The sequence below is a fragment of the Archocentrus centrarchus genome, chromosome 8, assembly GCF_007364275.1.
Source record: "Archocentrus centrarchus isolate MPI-CPG fArcCen1 chromosome 8, fArcCen1, whole genome shotgun sequence".
Classification (NCBI taxonomy): Eukaryota; Metazoa; Chordata; class Actinopteri; order Cichliformes; family Cichlidae; genus Archocentrus; species Archocentrus centrarchus.
In genome coordinates this window covers 6,278,593-6,297,614 of record NC_044353.1, presented here as the reverse complement: position 1 = coordinate 6,297,614, position 19,022 = coordinate 6,278,593, and the positions used below count along the sequence as shown (strand labels likewise).

Genomic DNA, 19,022 nt, shown 5'->3' with positions numbered 1-19,022 from the left:
TGCTAATCCTTGACGGGAAGCAAGCAGGAATGATGGGACTGAGCCTAAAAAATAAAAAACCACAGCCATCCCCCACAGCCACCCCCCCCGCCCCCCCCCAAACACACACAAACACACACGCACGCACATGTGCGCATGACTGAACTGCAGCACATATATTAATATGACAATATATGTGTCTGGGAAAAGAAAGATGTTGGCCTTTTTATGTAAATGCGCTGAAGACAAATTAGACAATGGCTCAGAAAATAGAGCAGGAGTCCTTTGTGTATGTCTGAGACAGAAAATGAGAAGGCAAGCACTAGCAATCCTAAACATTATGTTCACTCATACAAATAGAAAAGAAAAGCATAACACATGGAGTTTCATAACAAAAATGTTGCAACATTCTCCACAGGAAAAAAAATGAATCACAAGGATTGTAAAATAGTCAATTTTAAGTGTGGTTTCACTTTTGTTTATCAAATTGCCAGAAAAATACACAGACATGTGCTAAGCAAGTGAACATAAACGCTGTCTACTTTCATGCATGCATACACAAGGAGGCTGTAGAACCACAAGTTTGTACTTTCATCTTACACCAACAGTATAACAACAATAAACAGGTAGATTCATTCACAGACAATCATAAAGTAGCAGTTATTGTTTTTTGGCCACCTGGCTAAACAGAATGAGTTATGCTTTTATTGCCACTCTGCTGCCCTAGTTAGATGTCCAGCACACATTTGCATGATAATGATTTCTTTACTTGATAAATGTTCACTGTTAAACATTAGGTGTCTCTCTTCTAAGTCCCTGTTAGTAAATGATTTAATAATCAGTCAGCATGTCGATTTATTTTAAACTCACCAAATCAACACCAGGACGCTACACTATCAGAATCCTCAAAGCACAGGCCAAGGAGGAGGAGTGGCAGCAATCTTTCACTCTCGCTTACAAACAAACCAAAGATCTAGAGCCACATTTGACAGCTTTACTTTTAGCCTTATCCTCCCGTGATTAATGAAAATATATAATAAATGTAAGGGTCAGAATAACATTACTGCCTCATTTCATAATAGAAAGCCCATCAGCAGACATCTTATATGTTGCCTTAATTTTAGGGCCTTGAAGAAACTTTCATCCAAATGCTTTTAGTCACCCCTGGGTTAATAAATAAATAATACATATTCCAGTTTGTGTTGCACATCTTTGAAGGGTAATTTCATGGCTCAACTTGAAATGGTTTTGGAGTCTATAGATTGAATGGCTGGACGGTATGACGACAATATCCTCCCACTGGAGGATAAAACCCAGTTTTATTTCTCATCCACCTGTTCACCACTTAAAGTTTTTATCCGATTTCTCAGGATTTTATCTAATTTAATGCTCAGTTTGGGCATCTTATGGTGGGTGATTTTAACTTTCATGCAGATGTTGAAAAAAACAGCATTAACAACTTCATTATGAGACTCAACAGGCTTTTCTCAAAACGTCAATGAGCACACTTACTGCTTTAATCACACCCTGGATCTTGTCCTGACATACAGCATAGAAATTGATAATTTAACAGGTTTTTCCGCAAACCATCTTTTGCCTGTCCATTTCTCAATAATTGAAATGTACAATAACAGACTACATAGGACTGGAAAAACTATTCTAGTACACTAGATGTCTTTCTGAAAGTTCTCTGAAAGTGCTCCCTTCTCTGTTATCTAGTGCCATGTGCCAACACAATGCAGAGCAGCTACCTAAACTCTACCCCCACAGAGGTCGATTATCTAATTTATACTGTTACATCCTCACTGTGTACAATGCTACAATGGCTCCTCTGAAAAAGAAAGCCTCAAAGCAGAAGTGCCTGACTCCCTGGTATAACTCACAATCACATGCCGTAAAGCAAATAACTTGTAAGTTGGGGAGGAAATGGTGTTGCATTCATTCATAAAACCTTCATTTGACCTGTAAAAATTGTTTGTTACTGTTACTAAAAACCCTCTGTAAAGCCTGGGCATCTTGCTATTCATCACTGCTGAAGGAAAACAGGAACAACCCCAGGTTTCTTTTCAGCCAGGCTGACAAAGTGTCAGAGCTCTGCTGAACTGAGTATTCCTTTAACTTCAACTTGCAATGACTTCATGAATATCTTTACAAATACAATTTTAACCCCTTAACTGGCAGCAAAAAAATCACCTGACAAAAACTACATAACGCCTTCTGGTCATTATTGGCTCTGAACAACCCATTTCATAGCCTATTAATCGGCTGCGTCTGGTCCGCGGGCCGAATGAAGTGCATTTATATGGCAGGCTAGACCCGCCCATTTTGACTGACACCTCATTCGGCCAATCATGTTAAGAAATGGGTTTCCCAGAGCCAATAATACTCAGAGGGCGTCACGTAGCTTTGTCAGGTGATTTGGTGCAGCCAGTTACATGATTGGCCGAATGACGTGTCAATAAAAATGGGAGGGTCTAGCCTGCCATATAAAAGGGACTACAAACGGCCCGTCACCGGGCCCTTGCCAGTTAAGGGGCTACCCTATATTTTTTATAGTCTCCCCACAAATGTATCATTGTAGCAACCTTATTATCTGCTAATATTTATCTAGACTGTTTATCTCAAATTAGTCTTTCCAAACTAACTTCAATAATTACTTCCTCTAAACCAGCAATGTCTCCATCAGACCCCATTCCATTCAGAGTAGTCTTACCATCAATTAATGCTAAAATCTTGAATATCATCAATATATCTTTACTAACAGTCTTTTTAGGTGGCTGTAATTAAACCATTACTTAAATCTTACTTGATCAATCTGTCTTTGCTAATTATAGGCCAATTTCCAACATTCCTCTTATTAAAAAAAAAATCTCAAAAGAGCAGTTGTAAAATAGCTAACCAATTATCTGCAGAGGAATGGTTTCTTACCTCACCCACTGATAGGTGAATGTAATGTTTTCACTCCTGTTTGCCTGTTAGCAATATAACTCAAAAGGTTTTGAACCAAAACTGATGAAACTTTGTGGAAATATTCCTTAGGGGCCCAAGAACATGATTTCATTTTCAAGGTCAGAGGTCAAAGGTCGAGGCCACCAAAGGTTTTTTTAAATTAAAAAAAATTCCTATCTTCTCATTTGCCAAATGTTCAAAGTCATATCTCAGTGAATTTTTCATCTATGAAATGAAATTTGATACTCAGGAATATAAAATTACATTGTCTTTTTCTATTTAAAATAAAATGCTCACAATACTGCAAAGTGAACTACAAACCCTACAGCTGGATGATTAACCAAATTTTAATTTTGGCTTCCAATGACCATAAGAAACAAAATAATCAGGATGTGTGTGTGTGTGTGTGTGTGTGTGTGTGTGTGTGTGTGTGTGTGTGTGTGTGTGTGTGTGTGTATGTTTTCTTCATAGCTGTATGCTTTTGCCACTCCCTAAAAGCACAGACTCGCCCTTTGTTTAGATCAGATCCAGCCAAGATGAATAAAAGGCAGCCTTCAGTCAACAAGACGTATCTAAATTAAGTTAAATTAACAAGGTTTATGTAGATTAACCTGCGTAAGGATCATTAACGGCTGCCTACAGCTGCCTTTGTCTCAGATCACTGTCTCTCTCTCTCACACAGGTCTCTTGAGGCAGGCGAATCAGCTGCTGTCTCAGCTTCTCTTCACTCTTAGTCTGCACCCGCAGTGGAAGCAGGTCAGTAGGGACCACCAGTTGCAATTGTGAGATTCGGATTATGGCTAAAAAAGGTAGTCCAGTGTCACCCAACACCCTCAACACCTGTTACCCTGGACTGTGGTAGCATCAGAGCATGTCACCCTCTGCCCTGGAAAAATGTTAACGACACACCAGCTGTCATCATAAGATTTATTAACAGGAAGTACAAAAATGCACTCCTGAAACAGGGGAGAAAACTAAAGGGATCAAACATCTATATGATTGACTATTTAACCGTGGTACAGTGGTTAGCACTGTTGCCTCACAGCAAGAAGGTCCTGGTTCAAATCCACCTTGGCCGGAGCCTTTCTGTGTGGAGTCTCTTCCCGTGTTTGCGTGGATTTCCTCCCACAGTCCAAACACATGCAGTTAGTGGGGTTAGGTTAATTGGTGATTCTAAACTGTGAGTGGGTTAAGAGTTATTTGAGAAGCAGGCACCAATTTGTGAAAATTGGTGTACATTAATCAGAATGCCTGAACACTGTTTGTGGCGTCCCACAGGGCTGAGTGCTGGGACCAAAACTGTTCTTCTGTACATCAATAACATATTTAAAACATCTGATATATTGCGGTTTATTTTATTTGCTAATGATACAAATATTTTTTTGCAATGGAGATGATTCACAGCAGCTCTTTGAAATTGTCACACAAGAAGTGAATCAGTTGAAAACATGGTTAGATAGAAACAAGTTATCACTAAACTTGAACTAAACTTGTTTTTTGGAAACATGTAAAAAATGTTGAAACGTAATGATGAAATACAGCAAGCCTTTGATACAAAAATATCTGGATGTGATATAGATGTGATAGATAACATCTGATGGAAACTGCACATAAAACATATACAAACTAAACTGCCAGGAAGCATCTCTGTACTGAGTAAAGCAAAACATCTCTGCCCTTTCAAATCACTCTGCCTACTTTACTGGTCACTTCTATTACCATACTTAGTATTGAGCAACACATACAAAACTTTAGAAAAAAGTAATCAGGTTAACATTAATCAAGCAGGATGTAGAGACCTGTTTTTGAAATCAAAAACCTTGAAGTTCATGGATCTCAAAATATAGAACTACACAAATATGGTGCGAGGAAATGGATAGAGGATATTTGTCGATATTTGTACTATAACCTCAGGGGAAAGTTAAACTTGAGGACTCTCAATTCAAGAGTTAAAACCAGTAGACCTACAGCAACATTCAAGCATTATTCAGTTCAAAAAATATTTTCAAATCCTACGGATAAACCTGAAATTGATAACAAATGATTACGTCTATAAGACAAATTAGTATATATACTTATGCTAATCATTTTATGTATATCTATACATACATTTTTCAATTCTTTTTTCTCTCTTGTTTATGGGGCAAGTGTATACATGTGCTGAGGGACGACGATGAACATGTGACATCAGTAAAGTATCGAGCAGGGTAGGAATTAATATCCAGTAACTTCTTAAATTCTCCAATCTGCTATGTGTTAAAGCACAGAGTCTGAACAACAAAACAATACTGCTGCTGTCCAAATGTGTACAGTCTGGACTCTACATTACCACAAACACACCAGGAAACATGCAGAACTCAGGAGACATGTGGGAAAGGAGGAATCTGATCTGAGTCACTCTGATCAGACAGTGGCCAGTAAATGTGACTCAGTGCTGACGTGGTGAGAAGCTCATTCATGTGAGTGCCAGAGCCAGAGATAAGTGTGCTGTTAGCATGTCTCTCTCTATTTCACACAAACATGCCATCTGTTGTCAGTTCCTGCTCCATCTGACACCCTTGAACTTTTAGCTAGTGTGTCACAAAAACAGAGTTTTATCCAGATTTAACTGCAGCAGAAAATATACACAATAGTAAGTCAGGCTACATTGCCCAGCCTTAGCTCATATATACACTCACCATACACTTAATTAAATACACCCTGCTAGCACCAGGTTGAACCCCCTTTTGCCTTTGAAACTGCTTTAATTCTACATGGCATAGATTCAACAAGGTGCTGGAAACATTCCTTGGAGATTTTGGTCCATGTTGACATGAAAGCATCACACAGTTGCTACTAATTTGTTGGCCACACATCCATGATGCCAATCTCCTGTTCCACCACATCCCAAAGGTGCTCTTTTGGATTGAGATCTGATGACTGTGGAGGCCATTTAAGTTCAATGAACTCACCGTCATTTTCAAGAAACCAGTCTGAGCTTTGTGACATGGTGCATTATCCTGCTCAAAGGAGTCATAGAAGATGGGCCAGAAAGGGATAGACATGGTCAGCAGCAAGGTACAGCAGGTAGACTGTGGAGTTTAAATGATGTCCAGTGGTACCATCTGAACAGAAGAGCAGGCAACGTTTTTCCAGTCTTCTGTTGTCTAATTTTGGTCAGCCTGTGTGAATTCTATCCTCAGGTTCCTGTTCTTAGCTGACAGGAGTCGTACCCGGTGTGCTGCTGTAGCCCATCTGCTTCAAGGTTCAACATGTTTGTTCAGAGATGCTCTTCTTCACACCCTGGTTGTAACGAGTGATTATTTGAGTTACCATTACCTCCCTATCAGCTCAAAGCAGTCTGACCATTCTCATCTGACCTCTGACATCAACAAGACATTTTTGCTGCGCACTGGATATTTTTTTTTTGAGTATTCTCTGTAAACCCTGGAGATGGTTGTATTGGAAAATCCCAGTAGAATAGCAGTTTTTGAAACACTCAGACCAGTCCATCTGACACCAACAACAACGCCATATTCTTCCATTCATTCTCTTCCACTAGCACACTTATGGACAATTTTTTTTGCTATCATCATGCTACACATTTAGGAGCAGAAATTTATCGATAGAAAGCACACGCTCAGACAGCACATATAGATAACTCAATTCCTGCCCTATACAGTTTTTAAATATAACCAGCGTGAGCTTATTGAGCATTCAATGTCAGCCTCAATCATATAAACCTCTCACTCATCACATCTGGTGAAAATGCGGAAGCAAAAAGTTGTGGCATCATAATGTATACACTGTCTATTTCTCTGTTAATATGCAAATACTAAACAAAGCCACGCTTGCACCTTTAGCTACACGGTGGCTGATGCGCTGGAGTTCCTTTAGCTAACTGAGAACTTTGTCTCACCACATTTGATCTCAGGCAGACCTACAGTGGCATTCTTCATAAATCCAGACTGGAAAATGAAAAAAATAAATCAAGAATTCCCTATCTGCCTGCTTTATTTCACCAAATGTCTTTAAGAGAATGAGAACAACTGATTACTAAGCTAAAAATGTGGGAAAGTATGTTTTGACTAGTCTACTGACTGCTGTGATATTATATTGTTAAAAGAAGACAAGACTTTAATTTATTTTAAATGCAAAGGGTAAGAGGTCTTTATTGAAACCACATTTTTATTGTAGTTGGATCTTTATTTCTGTTTGCCTCTACTTCATAAGCTGAATCTGTCATATTTTAATACAAAGACTTGATTGATGGGCTTCGTTTTGCTTTGTTAAATATACTTTACTGCGTTATGCTGTAGACATGGTGGAGAGCAGTTCATTCTTTATAGAGATTACAGGGACTGCTGGAGTTTCTCTACAGAACTTTTTCCATTGTCATAAAGCAGAGAACCACTATTGACAATCATCACTGACCCAGAAACCCACCACACTCTTGGTGCCACAGCTTTGCTAGTCTAAAAGAAAGGTAAATAAAACAACGGTTGTGCTTCATAGTTTCCTAACGTCTCATTCTCTGTTATGCCAGATTTTCATACTAAAACTGGGTCAAAGAGGTTTTCAAAGTCTTATGGATCCAGTGTGGATGCTACGTTTAAACAACAGAGTCATTATTTACCCTGCAGTTCCCAGGCAGGGCTGGCATGACATGCAAATTTAATTCAAATCACCCCACCTCTGCTCTACCTGTTCCCAGACAAACTTTGCACACATTTTTCCAGGAGCTTTGTGAGGAATCTAAAATGATCCAAGGTATTCTGGGAAATGTTGTTCTACCGACTTCCAATTTAGGTTGACTTGGGTGTTACAGTGAGAGCCCACCCCAACACCATAGCGAGATTTCCCTTTTTACAAACCACCCAAAGAGTGGCTGCTTGTATAAGCTGAGGAAATCACCAGCGATATTCACACAGCGCACTCACAAACACAACTTCAAACACACTAAACTCAGAGCACACAGGTTTGTTTGACTAGCTTTAGTTGTGTATCTGTAGGTGTGTCTGTTATTAGCTGAGTGCAGATGGCCTTGCATTCAGCTGAATCCACTTGTGGGTGCACACACACACACACACACACCCACACACACACACACACACACACACACACACACACACACACACACACACACACACACACACACACACACACACACACACGCGCGCTACCAGACTCTTATCTCTCTTCCCCAGAGAAGCCAATCCTGACTTCCTGCACTCGCTCAGGACTCACTTGGCTTGCCCACATACAGGAAGGGAGTGAGTGTGTGTGTGTGTGTGTGTGTGTGTGTGGCCCCAAAACAACTTCCTGCAGATAAATAAACAAAGGCCTAAGTGATATGCTCACCTTTTACCCTTTGTTCATGGTTTAAACACTTCTTCACTTTTTTACTCTTTGAAGTAATTTTAAAGCTTCACAAGACAAATTCACACCAATCATCTCCCCCAGTGGGGTGAAGACTGGTCAGAAAAGAAAATGAGAACTTCAGTACCGTCAAACATCTCTTGTGCAGACGCAATCTATAACTGTACTGTAACAAATGACTAAAAATTGGCCAACCATTTTGACCAAAGAAACCCAATTAAGCTCCACTGAGCCAGAACTGTCTAGTTCTAGAGGTTTTTCTGAGGATACTGGTCAATCCAAGGGGGGCAAAATAAACAAGACAGTGGAAGCAGTGTGCTAATTATGCTATGAAATACAATTACATTCATAAAAGTATTTACTTTAGACTTGATGTTGGCTGATGTTCAATGGCTAATAGCTGCTGTTCTACTCTCCAAATGTTCTCCAGTTTAAGATCTTGCATGATTGTTGTAAAAGCACACAAAGACTAATATTTATTTACTCCTAGCATTAGTCATCAGTTCAGTCATTCAGTAGTACATACAGTATTTACACTGTATTCATGGTCATAGCAGAGGCATTCTTAAATACACTAACAAAACAAAACAAAACAAAACAAAAAATAAAGCTAAACAAAAGAGTAAGCATCTGTTTCTGATGAGCTTCTGATGTCATGGATGAAGTCTAGCTCCACCATCTTGGACTGCAGCTGGCACTGGTAGTTCCTGCTCTGCTCTGAAGCTTCCTTGAGCTCAGCTCAGCACATAAACCACTCACTTCAGGCTCTGGTTAGAGTTTTCTTCCAGCTTACGATGAATCTCCAAAGCAAAACAAAGAAAAAATGTAGCACAGGCCAAACACTGGTGCCACTTAAGAATGGATTCAAAAGCAAGTTAGTCCCCATAATGTCCCCCTTTACAGCATTAGAAAGCATATTTACTGTGTGGTATAGGAAATGGTTTTGTCCTCTATGGACATATAGTTTCTCCCTTCATAATAGCTGTGAGTGATGCTGTATTTGGAAATCGGAAATATCTGGATACCGGAGTTAGGGCTGTGGCCGCTTTGATTGTCGGGTGTTTTGACATAGAGAGCTGGATCTGATCGGTGTCTGTTGGGCCTCACTTCTGCTAATTTGAGTCAGTGAACCTCTTCAGTATTTGTGCCCTTTAGAGCATTTTAATAGCTTATCTGACTAACATTATATTCTGCTGTGTGGTACAGTCCATCTAAGAAAGTTGCGCTTTAGTTTTGGTGAATGAAAGTCTAACATTTTATTATGCTGCTGAGTGTTTTATTAGTTTGTTATGTAGCTCATCTGTGCATCTGTATATTGCACCAATACAGTTTATGGATGCAGCTTGCTAACCAAGCTAGCTTTAAAAAAGTGGTCTTGAACAACAGTTTGCTGAAGGTGTATTAAAGTTTTTCTTTGCACATTGTCTTCTTTCCACTTATTTTCAGTCCAGTCCTTGTACCTGACCATTTTCAAACTAAAATTCTGTGATTTAACACTGACCAATAAATCACTGAAACGCATAAAAGGCACCTGACACAAGAGATAAACCAATTATGTTTATATATAGCAGAAAGCTTAGCAGAGAACAATTTGAAATTGAATCTGAATACAGTCTTTGTTTCTGTCTCTACTCTTGTTTCTATTTTTATTGCACTGAGCATATAAATGGCACAAAAATTTCCCTCAGGAATAATAAAGTTCTTATCTTATCTTCCTAGCAGCATGTTGCATGCAGACATGGACAAAACTGTTGGTTCCCTTCCGTTAAAGAAAGAAAAACCCACAATGGCCACTGAAATAACCTCAAACTAACAAAAATAATAAATAATAAAAACTGACTGGAAATTAATTAATAAAAATTAGGCATTGCTTTTGAATTATGGTTCAACAGAATTATTTTAAAAACTATTGAAAGTGGCCTGTATAAATTAATTATAATTAAGATGCGCGATTACCCTGGCGCACCATAACATGCCTAAACCTTTGTTGACAAGAGTGAAAAATTGTGCTTGCACAGCAATCTTAATGAATAGGAAATCCCCACCAGCAATCAGCCAATCATGCTGAGTGAACATATGAATATATATACCTAGAGGGGGTTGTTGTGTTTAAAGATTTGGCCATGTAACAATAAGGTGATGTGCAATTGGCCATTCTGTGACATAGTTTTCTGCTTGATCCAATCAGTGGTGGCCTGTCGAGCAATCCAACATTTAACATTTGGGTGGCTGCGGTTCAGGAGGTAGTACAGGTCACCTACTAATCGGAAGGTTGGCAGTTCAATTCCGGGCTGCATGCCAAAGTATCCTTGGGCAAGATACTGAACACTGAGTTGCTCTCCGACACAAGCGTATGAGTGTGTGAATGTTTGACAATAAAAGTGCTTAGTTACATATGACAGTGCTTGTGTAAATGGGTAAATGCAAAATGTGTTGTATAAGTGCTTTGAGTGCTCAGAGTAGAAAAGCACTATATAAGAACTAGTCCATTTACCATTTAAATGACAATTTGAAATGGATCCTGTGGAAAAACACATCTTTCAATCTCGTCAGAATTTTACAAACTGATTTTAAGTTATATGCTGTATTTCCAGTCATGTTTGCATATTTCAATAAATCGCTGCACCTTTTCCACGTTTTCCCAGCAAAATATAAAGAAATAAGGGTTGGCTTAAAACCACTGCATAGTGCTATATATAACAGAAAAGAAAAAGCATATAGTCACTATCAAAAAATGACCAAGCGCTAACCTAAGAATAATCTGGAAACATAACAGATCAAATAGATAACGGATCTGCACAGTGTTACTTATTAATGTTAAGCTTGTGGTAATTCTGCTTTAGCTGTTTACATGATGACCCTGTTAAGTCTTTGAACTTGTGTTGGTGATGTAATAAATGAGGTGTTTCTCATACAGTGGAGAAAATAATGATTTGGCCCCCTGCTGACTTAGTTTGCTCACTTCCAAAGAAACAGTCTCTAATCTTTATGGTAATTTCATTTTAATGGCGAGAGAAAGAAAAAACACATTACATAAAAGTTTAAATTGATTTACATGTCACTGAGTGAAGCAAGTATTTGATCCCCTACAACCCAGCCAGCATTTTGGCTCCCACAGATTTGCTGTGAACTCGTGTGACACACAGATTACAATCAATCAATCAATAAATTACAGATACTCCTGATCTCAACTCATTATGTGTATAAAGCACATCTGTCCACAGAATCAGTTTCTTCTTTTCTAACTTCTCCACCACCATGGGAAAGACCATAGAGTTGTCAAAGGACATCAGGGACAAGCTTGTAGACCTGCACAAGGCTGGAGTGGACCACAAGACTGCTTTTGGAGTGATTATTCAGAAATGGAAGAAATAAATAACCATCAGTCACCCTCAGTCTGGACCTTCATGCAAGGTCTTGCCTCATGGGGTGAGGATGATCGTGTGAAAGGTGGTGGATCAGCCCAAAACTACACAGGAGGAGCTTGTTAATGATCTGAAGGCAGTTGGGACCACAGTCACCAAGAACACACCGTAATAGAATGAAATCTTACGGAACCTGCAAGGCTCCCCTGATCAAGACGGCACAAGTACAGGCCCATCTTACGTTTGCCAGTAAACATGTAAATGATTCAGAGAAGGCTTGGGAGAAAGTGCTGTGGTCAACTGAAACCAAGATCGAGCTCTTTGGCATCAACTTGACCTGATGTCTTTGGAAGAAGAGAAATGCTGGGTATGACTCAAAATACACTATCCCCACAGTCAAGCATGGAGGGGGGAAACATTATGCTTAGGAAGGTTTTTCTGCTAAGGCTACAGGATGACTTCCCCACACTGAGGGGTCATTGGATGGCGCCATGTACTGTAAAATCTTGGATGAGAACCTCCTGCCTTTCAGCATGACAGTGACCCAAAACATGTGGCTATAGTGGCTAAAGAAGAAGAAAATTAAGGTCATGGAGTGGCTAAGAAGTCTCCAGACCTCAGTCCTGTAGAAAATCTGTGGAAGGAGCTGAAAGATTCAAAGTTTCTGTTAAGAGGAGTGGGCTATCATCCTTCCTGAGATGTGTGCAAACCGAGTACTAAGTCTGGATTTCAAATACTCATTTCACTGAATGACATGCAAATCCTTTTATAACTTTCATATAATGTGTTTTTTTCTGGATTTCTGGTTGTTACTCTGTTTCTCTCCATTAAAATTAAACTACCTTAAAATTTAGAGACGGGTCATGTCTTTGAAACTGAGCAAACTTACAAATTCATCAGGAGATTAAATAATTATTCCCCCCACTGTATTTAGTTCACTATTTCACATAATACAGCTAACATTTTACTACTAAATTTTAACTGACGAATAAATAACTGAACTATTGGAACCGTCATTCCAAAAACCACACAGGGCTTCATTTCATATAAATGAACTGCATCACTGGAAGCATCCCAATAGTGTGCATCACTCTGCTTTAGCGCAACTGGGCTACTTCGGATGACAAGCTGCTGAAGGACAGAAGAGCAAAATATTATCATCCCTTGCTCCATGATAGTTGCATTACTCATGCCAATATGAAAAGCTCAAAAGATCATCAAGGACACAGGTCAGGTGGTCCACGCTCACTCTGTGGAAAATGATGGTGGGCAATTAAATCACACGCTGCCTATTTCCGAGAGTTTCCTCCCACAGGGAGTCAGAACAGTGAACTGTGCTCACACACAAACACCGTGCATTTACACTTTGGATTCCCTTCAATCAGTTATCATAGCATTTTGTGAGAAATAACCCTTATTTACACTGTTCTGAGCTCAATAATGGAATGATTGAGGGAGACAGGTTTGGGATTTTATTTGCTGGGTGAATTTAGAGTTCACGCTGAACTTGTGGAGAGTCTTTAAAAAAAATCCTAACAGCATTAAATTGCTGTGGCACTCACAGTCAGTTTTGTCTTGCTTTAATTGGCACTAGTGAGGCCGCGCAACTGATCTAATTAAACTAATGACTTACACGGTGGGGAGGGGTAGGCTTTTAATCAGAGCAGCGTTAAGCCCAGACTATGAAGTACACGGTTAGGCAGATTAATATGGGATTACGCCCATCTGCACTGCCACTGTCTAGGAACAGAAGCCAGCGAGGGGCTGGGAGTGCACAATACATGACAAACAACTCCATCACAGAGACGTGTAGCTGCATTCTGAACAAATGAAGTTCAGTAAAGACCATTTTAGCTTCAGTTCTATCAGTCAAGCTTCAGCAGTTGCTGCCTACCAGCTTTCATATACAGACAAATCCAATAGAGCTTATAGAATAAAGATGAGTCCTGAATACTGACAAAAAAAAGATTAAGGTTGCATTACTTTGCGCAACTCTAGAGCTGAAATTGTGTCAGAGATCACTTAAGTTTTAGTTAATTTAAGCTAATGCTTAATTCAAGTCAATTACAGGCATTTCCTGTGTTAAAAAGAGGTTTTTATTTGATTTATTTTATACATCTGAGTACAAAAGGGTGGATTCTTGATGGCTCAAATTCTTTAAATATTTGCAATAAATCAAATTATGCTCTGCTCGAGCATGGAAGTGTAATGCATTCACAAACAGAAAAAGAGGTGCCCTTATTTAGCAACAATGACTTGCAACCTCATATTTACAAGAACATATCTTGTGTTCTGAAAGGCGCTTTGGATAAACGGCTACACTATGAATCGCGACTGATTATACTTATGGACGTGGACTTTTCTATACATATATACTGATACTCCATTCTTTGTGTGACTTATGTAAACCTTTTAGGGTGTACCCGATAAATCTGACCTCATCATCCTCATCATGAAAGAATTCTGCTTGCTTTTTAAAACTCGTTTATTTTTTGAATCCCATTTGACTGGTGCAGTTTTCTTTTTTTGTGTTACCACTGAAATGTTATGTTAACAGTAAGTCTCATGATAGCTTCTGGACACATGCTATTTTCCAGAGTCATATTTTCTTTCAGTTCCAGGAAAACAACCAGTTTATTACTCTCAAGAAAGAACTAGTTTGCTTTCTTACAGCTCTTCATCATCCCATCTTTGATCATTTAGCCAAGCCAACATGGATCAGACAGAATTAGAGTGTTACCTTAATATTCAACTGTCAGGGAGGCAGCTGTCAGGACCACCCTGCAAATTCATTTTTCACATATGGTCCATTTGTAGTCATTGTGTTTCAGCTTCTCCAACACAATTTCCATGTTTTCATGAGTTTATTTTAAATATCCAGTTGGCACAGATGCAACGTAATTGTTGCTATGCAGTAGGACCCACTTTAGGCCAGCTTTTGAGCTGTCAATGAACAGCCTTCACTCATCTGCTTCATACTCACAACCCATTGCACCCAAATGACCTTCAAATTAAACACAATAGACAAAATCATCATCCATTTCAATGAATGGAATAAGATCCTTCTCGTGATGCTTATAAAAACAAAATTTGTACCCCAGAAACTCAGCTGCTTCCTTTGGCAGATCCAAATCTCATACAAAGTCATTTAACTCTGGCTGAGTGAATAACAGCCCGTGCCCATAGCTTGTCAAAATAAGGAAAGTATACCCTTTTCACAAAATCTTTTATGTTTTGCTACACTTTGGATCCAGTGAAGTACCCACAGATAGAGCAAAAACCATCTTGATTTACACTTGTGAAAAAATGTGACGTCAGTGAGCAAAATGGATATTATTTTTGAAATCAGCGACCCAAAACTGGTAAAGAACCAGTGTTAGATTTCATAGAGCAAATATGATGCAGGGTGGGGTTATCATGGACCCTCCAGATTCCAAAACAGTGGTATTCAGGACAACCTTAGGCAAAAAAATATCTGCCGATGGCATCGACACCAGTATTTGACCAATGGTGCATCCATTACACTTCTAGTGGTTGGACATAATTCTGACCAGAAACATTACCAGAAACATTACAGGAGAAAGACATGGTGCTGAAAGAGTCCTGAATTGAAGTCTACGGGTGAAGATACCACTGCCTTCGCTCTTACAGAGCAAACATGGTGGTAGAAGTAAAACTTCCAGAGAACATATGTCTGTGTAGGTTCTCAGTCATCCAGGTCATGGTAGTCTTAAGAGCTTGAAAACAAGGTGACTGGACTTCTTTAGTTCTAAAACCAAAAGGTGGAGAGTCCCAGGTATTTAAACCCTAGTGGGGGTTGTCCCCTTTGGAGGTATTCATTGACCCACTATTGATCATGTGCATCATCATGAGCCAAAGTGTGAAAAAATGCGTGGGTCATCACCACCAGGGGTGAGACCTTGCCCCAACCTATCATGTGACCTACTGAGGTCACCTGAAGTAAGATGTGAGTGGGGGTTGAGGTGCTTGGGAAGGGATCTCAGGACTGGATTGTAGGTGGCTGAAACCACCTAAGCCACCATCTCAAAGTGATGGTCGTCCACAATGGACATACACGTCCTCCTTTACTCCTCTTTTAAACCATCCATGTTCTCGGTCCAAAATGTGAACATTGGCATCCTCAAAGAGTGCCCTTTATCCTTTAGGTGCAGATATACAGCTGAGTCCTGTCCTGTCGAGGTGGCTCTTCTATGCCAAATGCCCAGACTTGCTTTTAGAAGGTCTTTGATACTGGCTACTGGCATTGACAACAGCATTTGGCCATCCCTACACCCCTAGTATTTAGATATAATTGATACTATTGGTACTTATACTATACTAGATAGATAGATAGATAGATAGATAGATAGATAGATAGATAGATAGATAGATAGATAGATAGATAGATAGATAGATTTGGCTCAGCCAACACAGCTGGCAGAGCCATCACAATAATATAATATGTACATAGTGTGGGAGATAATCCACTCATTTCCAAACAAAGGATTTGTGTTTCCTTCTAAAAGAACTGTAAACCACCAGCTGGCTCCATCAGACATCCGGCCCAGCAGTACAGGCAGGGGAAACTGAAATGTGACCAAAATGTGTGAGAAAAACAAGAGTACATCAGGGCGGGAAAAGCAAAATCCTTGTCACACATTTCCATGCACACAGTTCCTGGTGAGGGTCATCTTTTCCAGTCTGTCACCACGCGCCCTTCACTCCTGTTATTTCCTGCCTTTTATCTTCTCCTGTTTTTGCAGTAGAACCTCAGTCTCCTGCTAATGTTCCTGCTTTGTATTTACATGTGATGTTCAAATGTGTGTCAGCGATACTCTGCATTAACAGCAATGGTTCCAGCATCATTCAGAGAACATGGGAATGTTCTCTTGTGGTATTCCAGCATGATTTTATAGCGATGCTTTCTGCTGTCAACACAATATTTCTGCAGTGACTAAGAGCTGCTGTGCTGAGTTCAGCATTAATAAAGGCTCACATGCTTTACCAGGGGCTATGTTATAATGATTATTACATAAAAACAACAATACATGATAACAATAATACTAAGCAAGACCTTTAAGATTAATAGGATTATTATATGTTTTTTAGGTCTTAGATATTATGGCTGTGCGTACACACACATACACACACACACAAAAATTAAATAAAAAAACACACGTACCACCTTACTATAATATTTAGCTGTCCCTCCCTCGCTCCACACGTATAAACACATAAACACACAGGAAATACAGCAGCCCTACCTTAGGTGATGTTTTTCCTCTATTCAGGGGCGATGAGAATAACAACAGTCTGACCGGTGGATAATAGGTCGGTCACGGTCGGGTTAATATCCAGCCCTCGGCGTGTCCTCCTTCGTAAAACCCCGGTACAGACCAGCGGAGCAGTTGCTGTGCGCGAGGCGGATTCCCAAATTCCTTATTCATTACCAGATATTAGTATCTCCTTACAGATGGGTGAATTATATTATGGTCATTATTCTCCTTCCTCCGGTGAGCACGAGCTGACGTCTGAGGCGCTCCTGTGGCACGAGCCTCCTCCGGTCGACGGGAGGTGCTGCATTATTCATGAGAGGGGCGTGGCCAATACCCGGAGCGCGTGAGAGCGCGTTGTGTGTGAGGGCGCGCACGTTACAAACAACAGAATAAATAAAGCCTGGGCTGGGTTCAGCAGAGTCGCCGTGAAGCGCGTACGAGGAGGACATCTAGCGGTCAAAAGGTGATCTGCAGAAATCAAGACTAATCAAAGCAAGAGTGCATTTGTTATGTTGGAGAAAGTCATAGTTGCAGCAGACAAATGTGTGTTAATCCACATCTGAAAATTGTGTATGTGTGTGTGTGTCAAGCAGCAACTTCGGCGGCTGAAAAATCAAGCCAATGGAAGTGCCACAAAGTGTTCTTTCAAAGGTCACCTGAAGCTTGCTGCCAAACGAGTCAATCCTAATTTACTGACATATTTAAATATCCAGTTTTACAGCAGAAATACATGTTTAAACACCTCTTAGACCTGGTTAAGATATTGTATTGTATTATTATATTAATATTCAGTATTCCAGTATATATATTTAGTGTGAACTCTAAGATGTAGTGTTACATACTGTGCAAAAGTCATGAGTCATCCCTCACTCCTTTTTATCTTGCTAGGAAAAAATATGGTGCAGTTATTTATTGAAACGTGCAAACATAAATCAAAGGCAGAAACAGAATTTGCACATTTAGAATGAGCTTGAAAGTCAGTATTTGGTGTGACCACCTTTATTCTGAAGCACAGTCTGAACTCTCTGAGGCAGCTTTCTTCTCATTTCTTTAAGCAGTCTTCAGGAACAGTTCTTCAGGCTTCTTGAGGACATTCAAAGCTCTTCTGTGGATGTTGGCTACCTTTCATTCTGTTCTCTGTCAGGATGATCCCACACTGCTTCAGTAATGTTGAGGTCTGAGCTCTGGGTAGGCCAATCCATGACTGACAGTACCATATCATTGTTGTGCTGAAAAATCAAACTGTCGCCAATCAGTTAGTTTCCAAATAGTATTGTGTAGAGGATTAAAATCTGATGGGACTTTTCTGTGTTCATAATTCCATAAATTTTTGACAAGATCCCCAACAACACTGGCTAAAATGAGCCCCAATCTATGACAGAGCTGCAGACACTCACTGTTGTACTGCACTGGATTAATCACTCCATAAGACTTGTTGCCATTCATTTTCTGTCCAGTTCCACTGAGACTGCTTCTGAGGAGGCTTTGGCAAGCAATAGATGGGTCACTTTAAGTCCTATGTCAGGTCTTTGTTGGATTTTTCCCCCTTTTTCATACATTCAAATAAAGAAATTGGAACAAATGGTACTCCGGTTTCCTCCCACAGTCCAAAGACATGCAGTTAGTGGGGTGAGGTTAACTGGTGATTCTGAATTGCCCATACTGTAGGTGTGAATGGTTGTCTGCCCTGCGACAGTCTACCAATCTGTCCAGCTGTCTAACGCCCCCTGCAAACATGAAAAGGATAAGTGGAAGAAGATTGATGGATAGATTTATACATCAGTGTTATGTAGCTTAAACAAAAATATTCCTCTGAAAAAAATCATCCAGTGTCCAAATAAAAACTTTAAAAGACCTTCAGAAGGCCTGGAGAACTCAAGACCACTTTAAAATTTTCAACAAAGTCTGGTTCCTTGGAAGTGAAATGAAGGGTGGTTCAAGACTTTTACACAGTGCTGTAAATGGAGTCGCTTCCAAAAATCAGACATTCAATTTCAAGGTTACATTTTTTTTTTTTGGTGCAAGTTTTAATGCAAACCATCATCAGGATCAAGTGGAGGTGCTGGGAAACATCAAACACATTCCAAATGTTGCT

General features: G+C 39.7%; 1 protein-coding gene across 1 annotated transcript in view; it reads right to left on the bottom strand.

The window, feature by feature from the left end:
• Positions 1–17,180, bottom strand: part of LOC115785256 (protein TANC2-like) — a 69,606-nt gene extending 52,426 nt beyond the window's left edge. Inside the window, exon 1 of the mRNA XM_030736794.1 lies at positions 16,916–17,180. The gene's annotated coding sequence lies outside the window, so the exon portion shown is untranslated. The remainder of the gene's footprint in view (positions 1–16,915) is intronic.
• Positions 17,181–19,022: the final 1,842 nt, after the last annotated feature.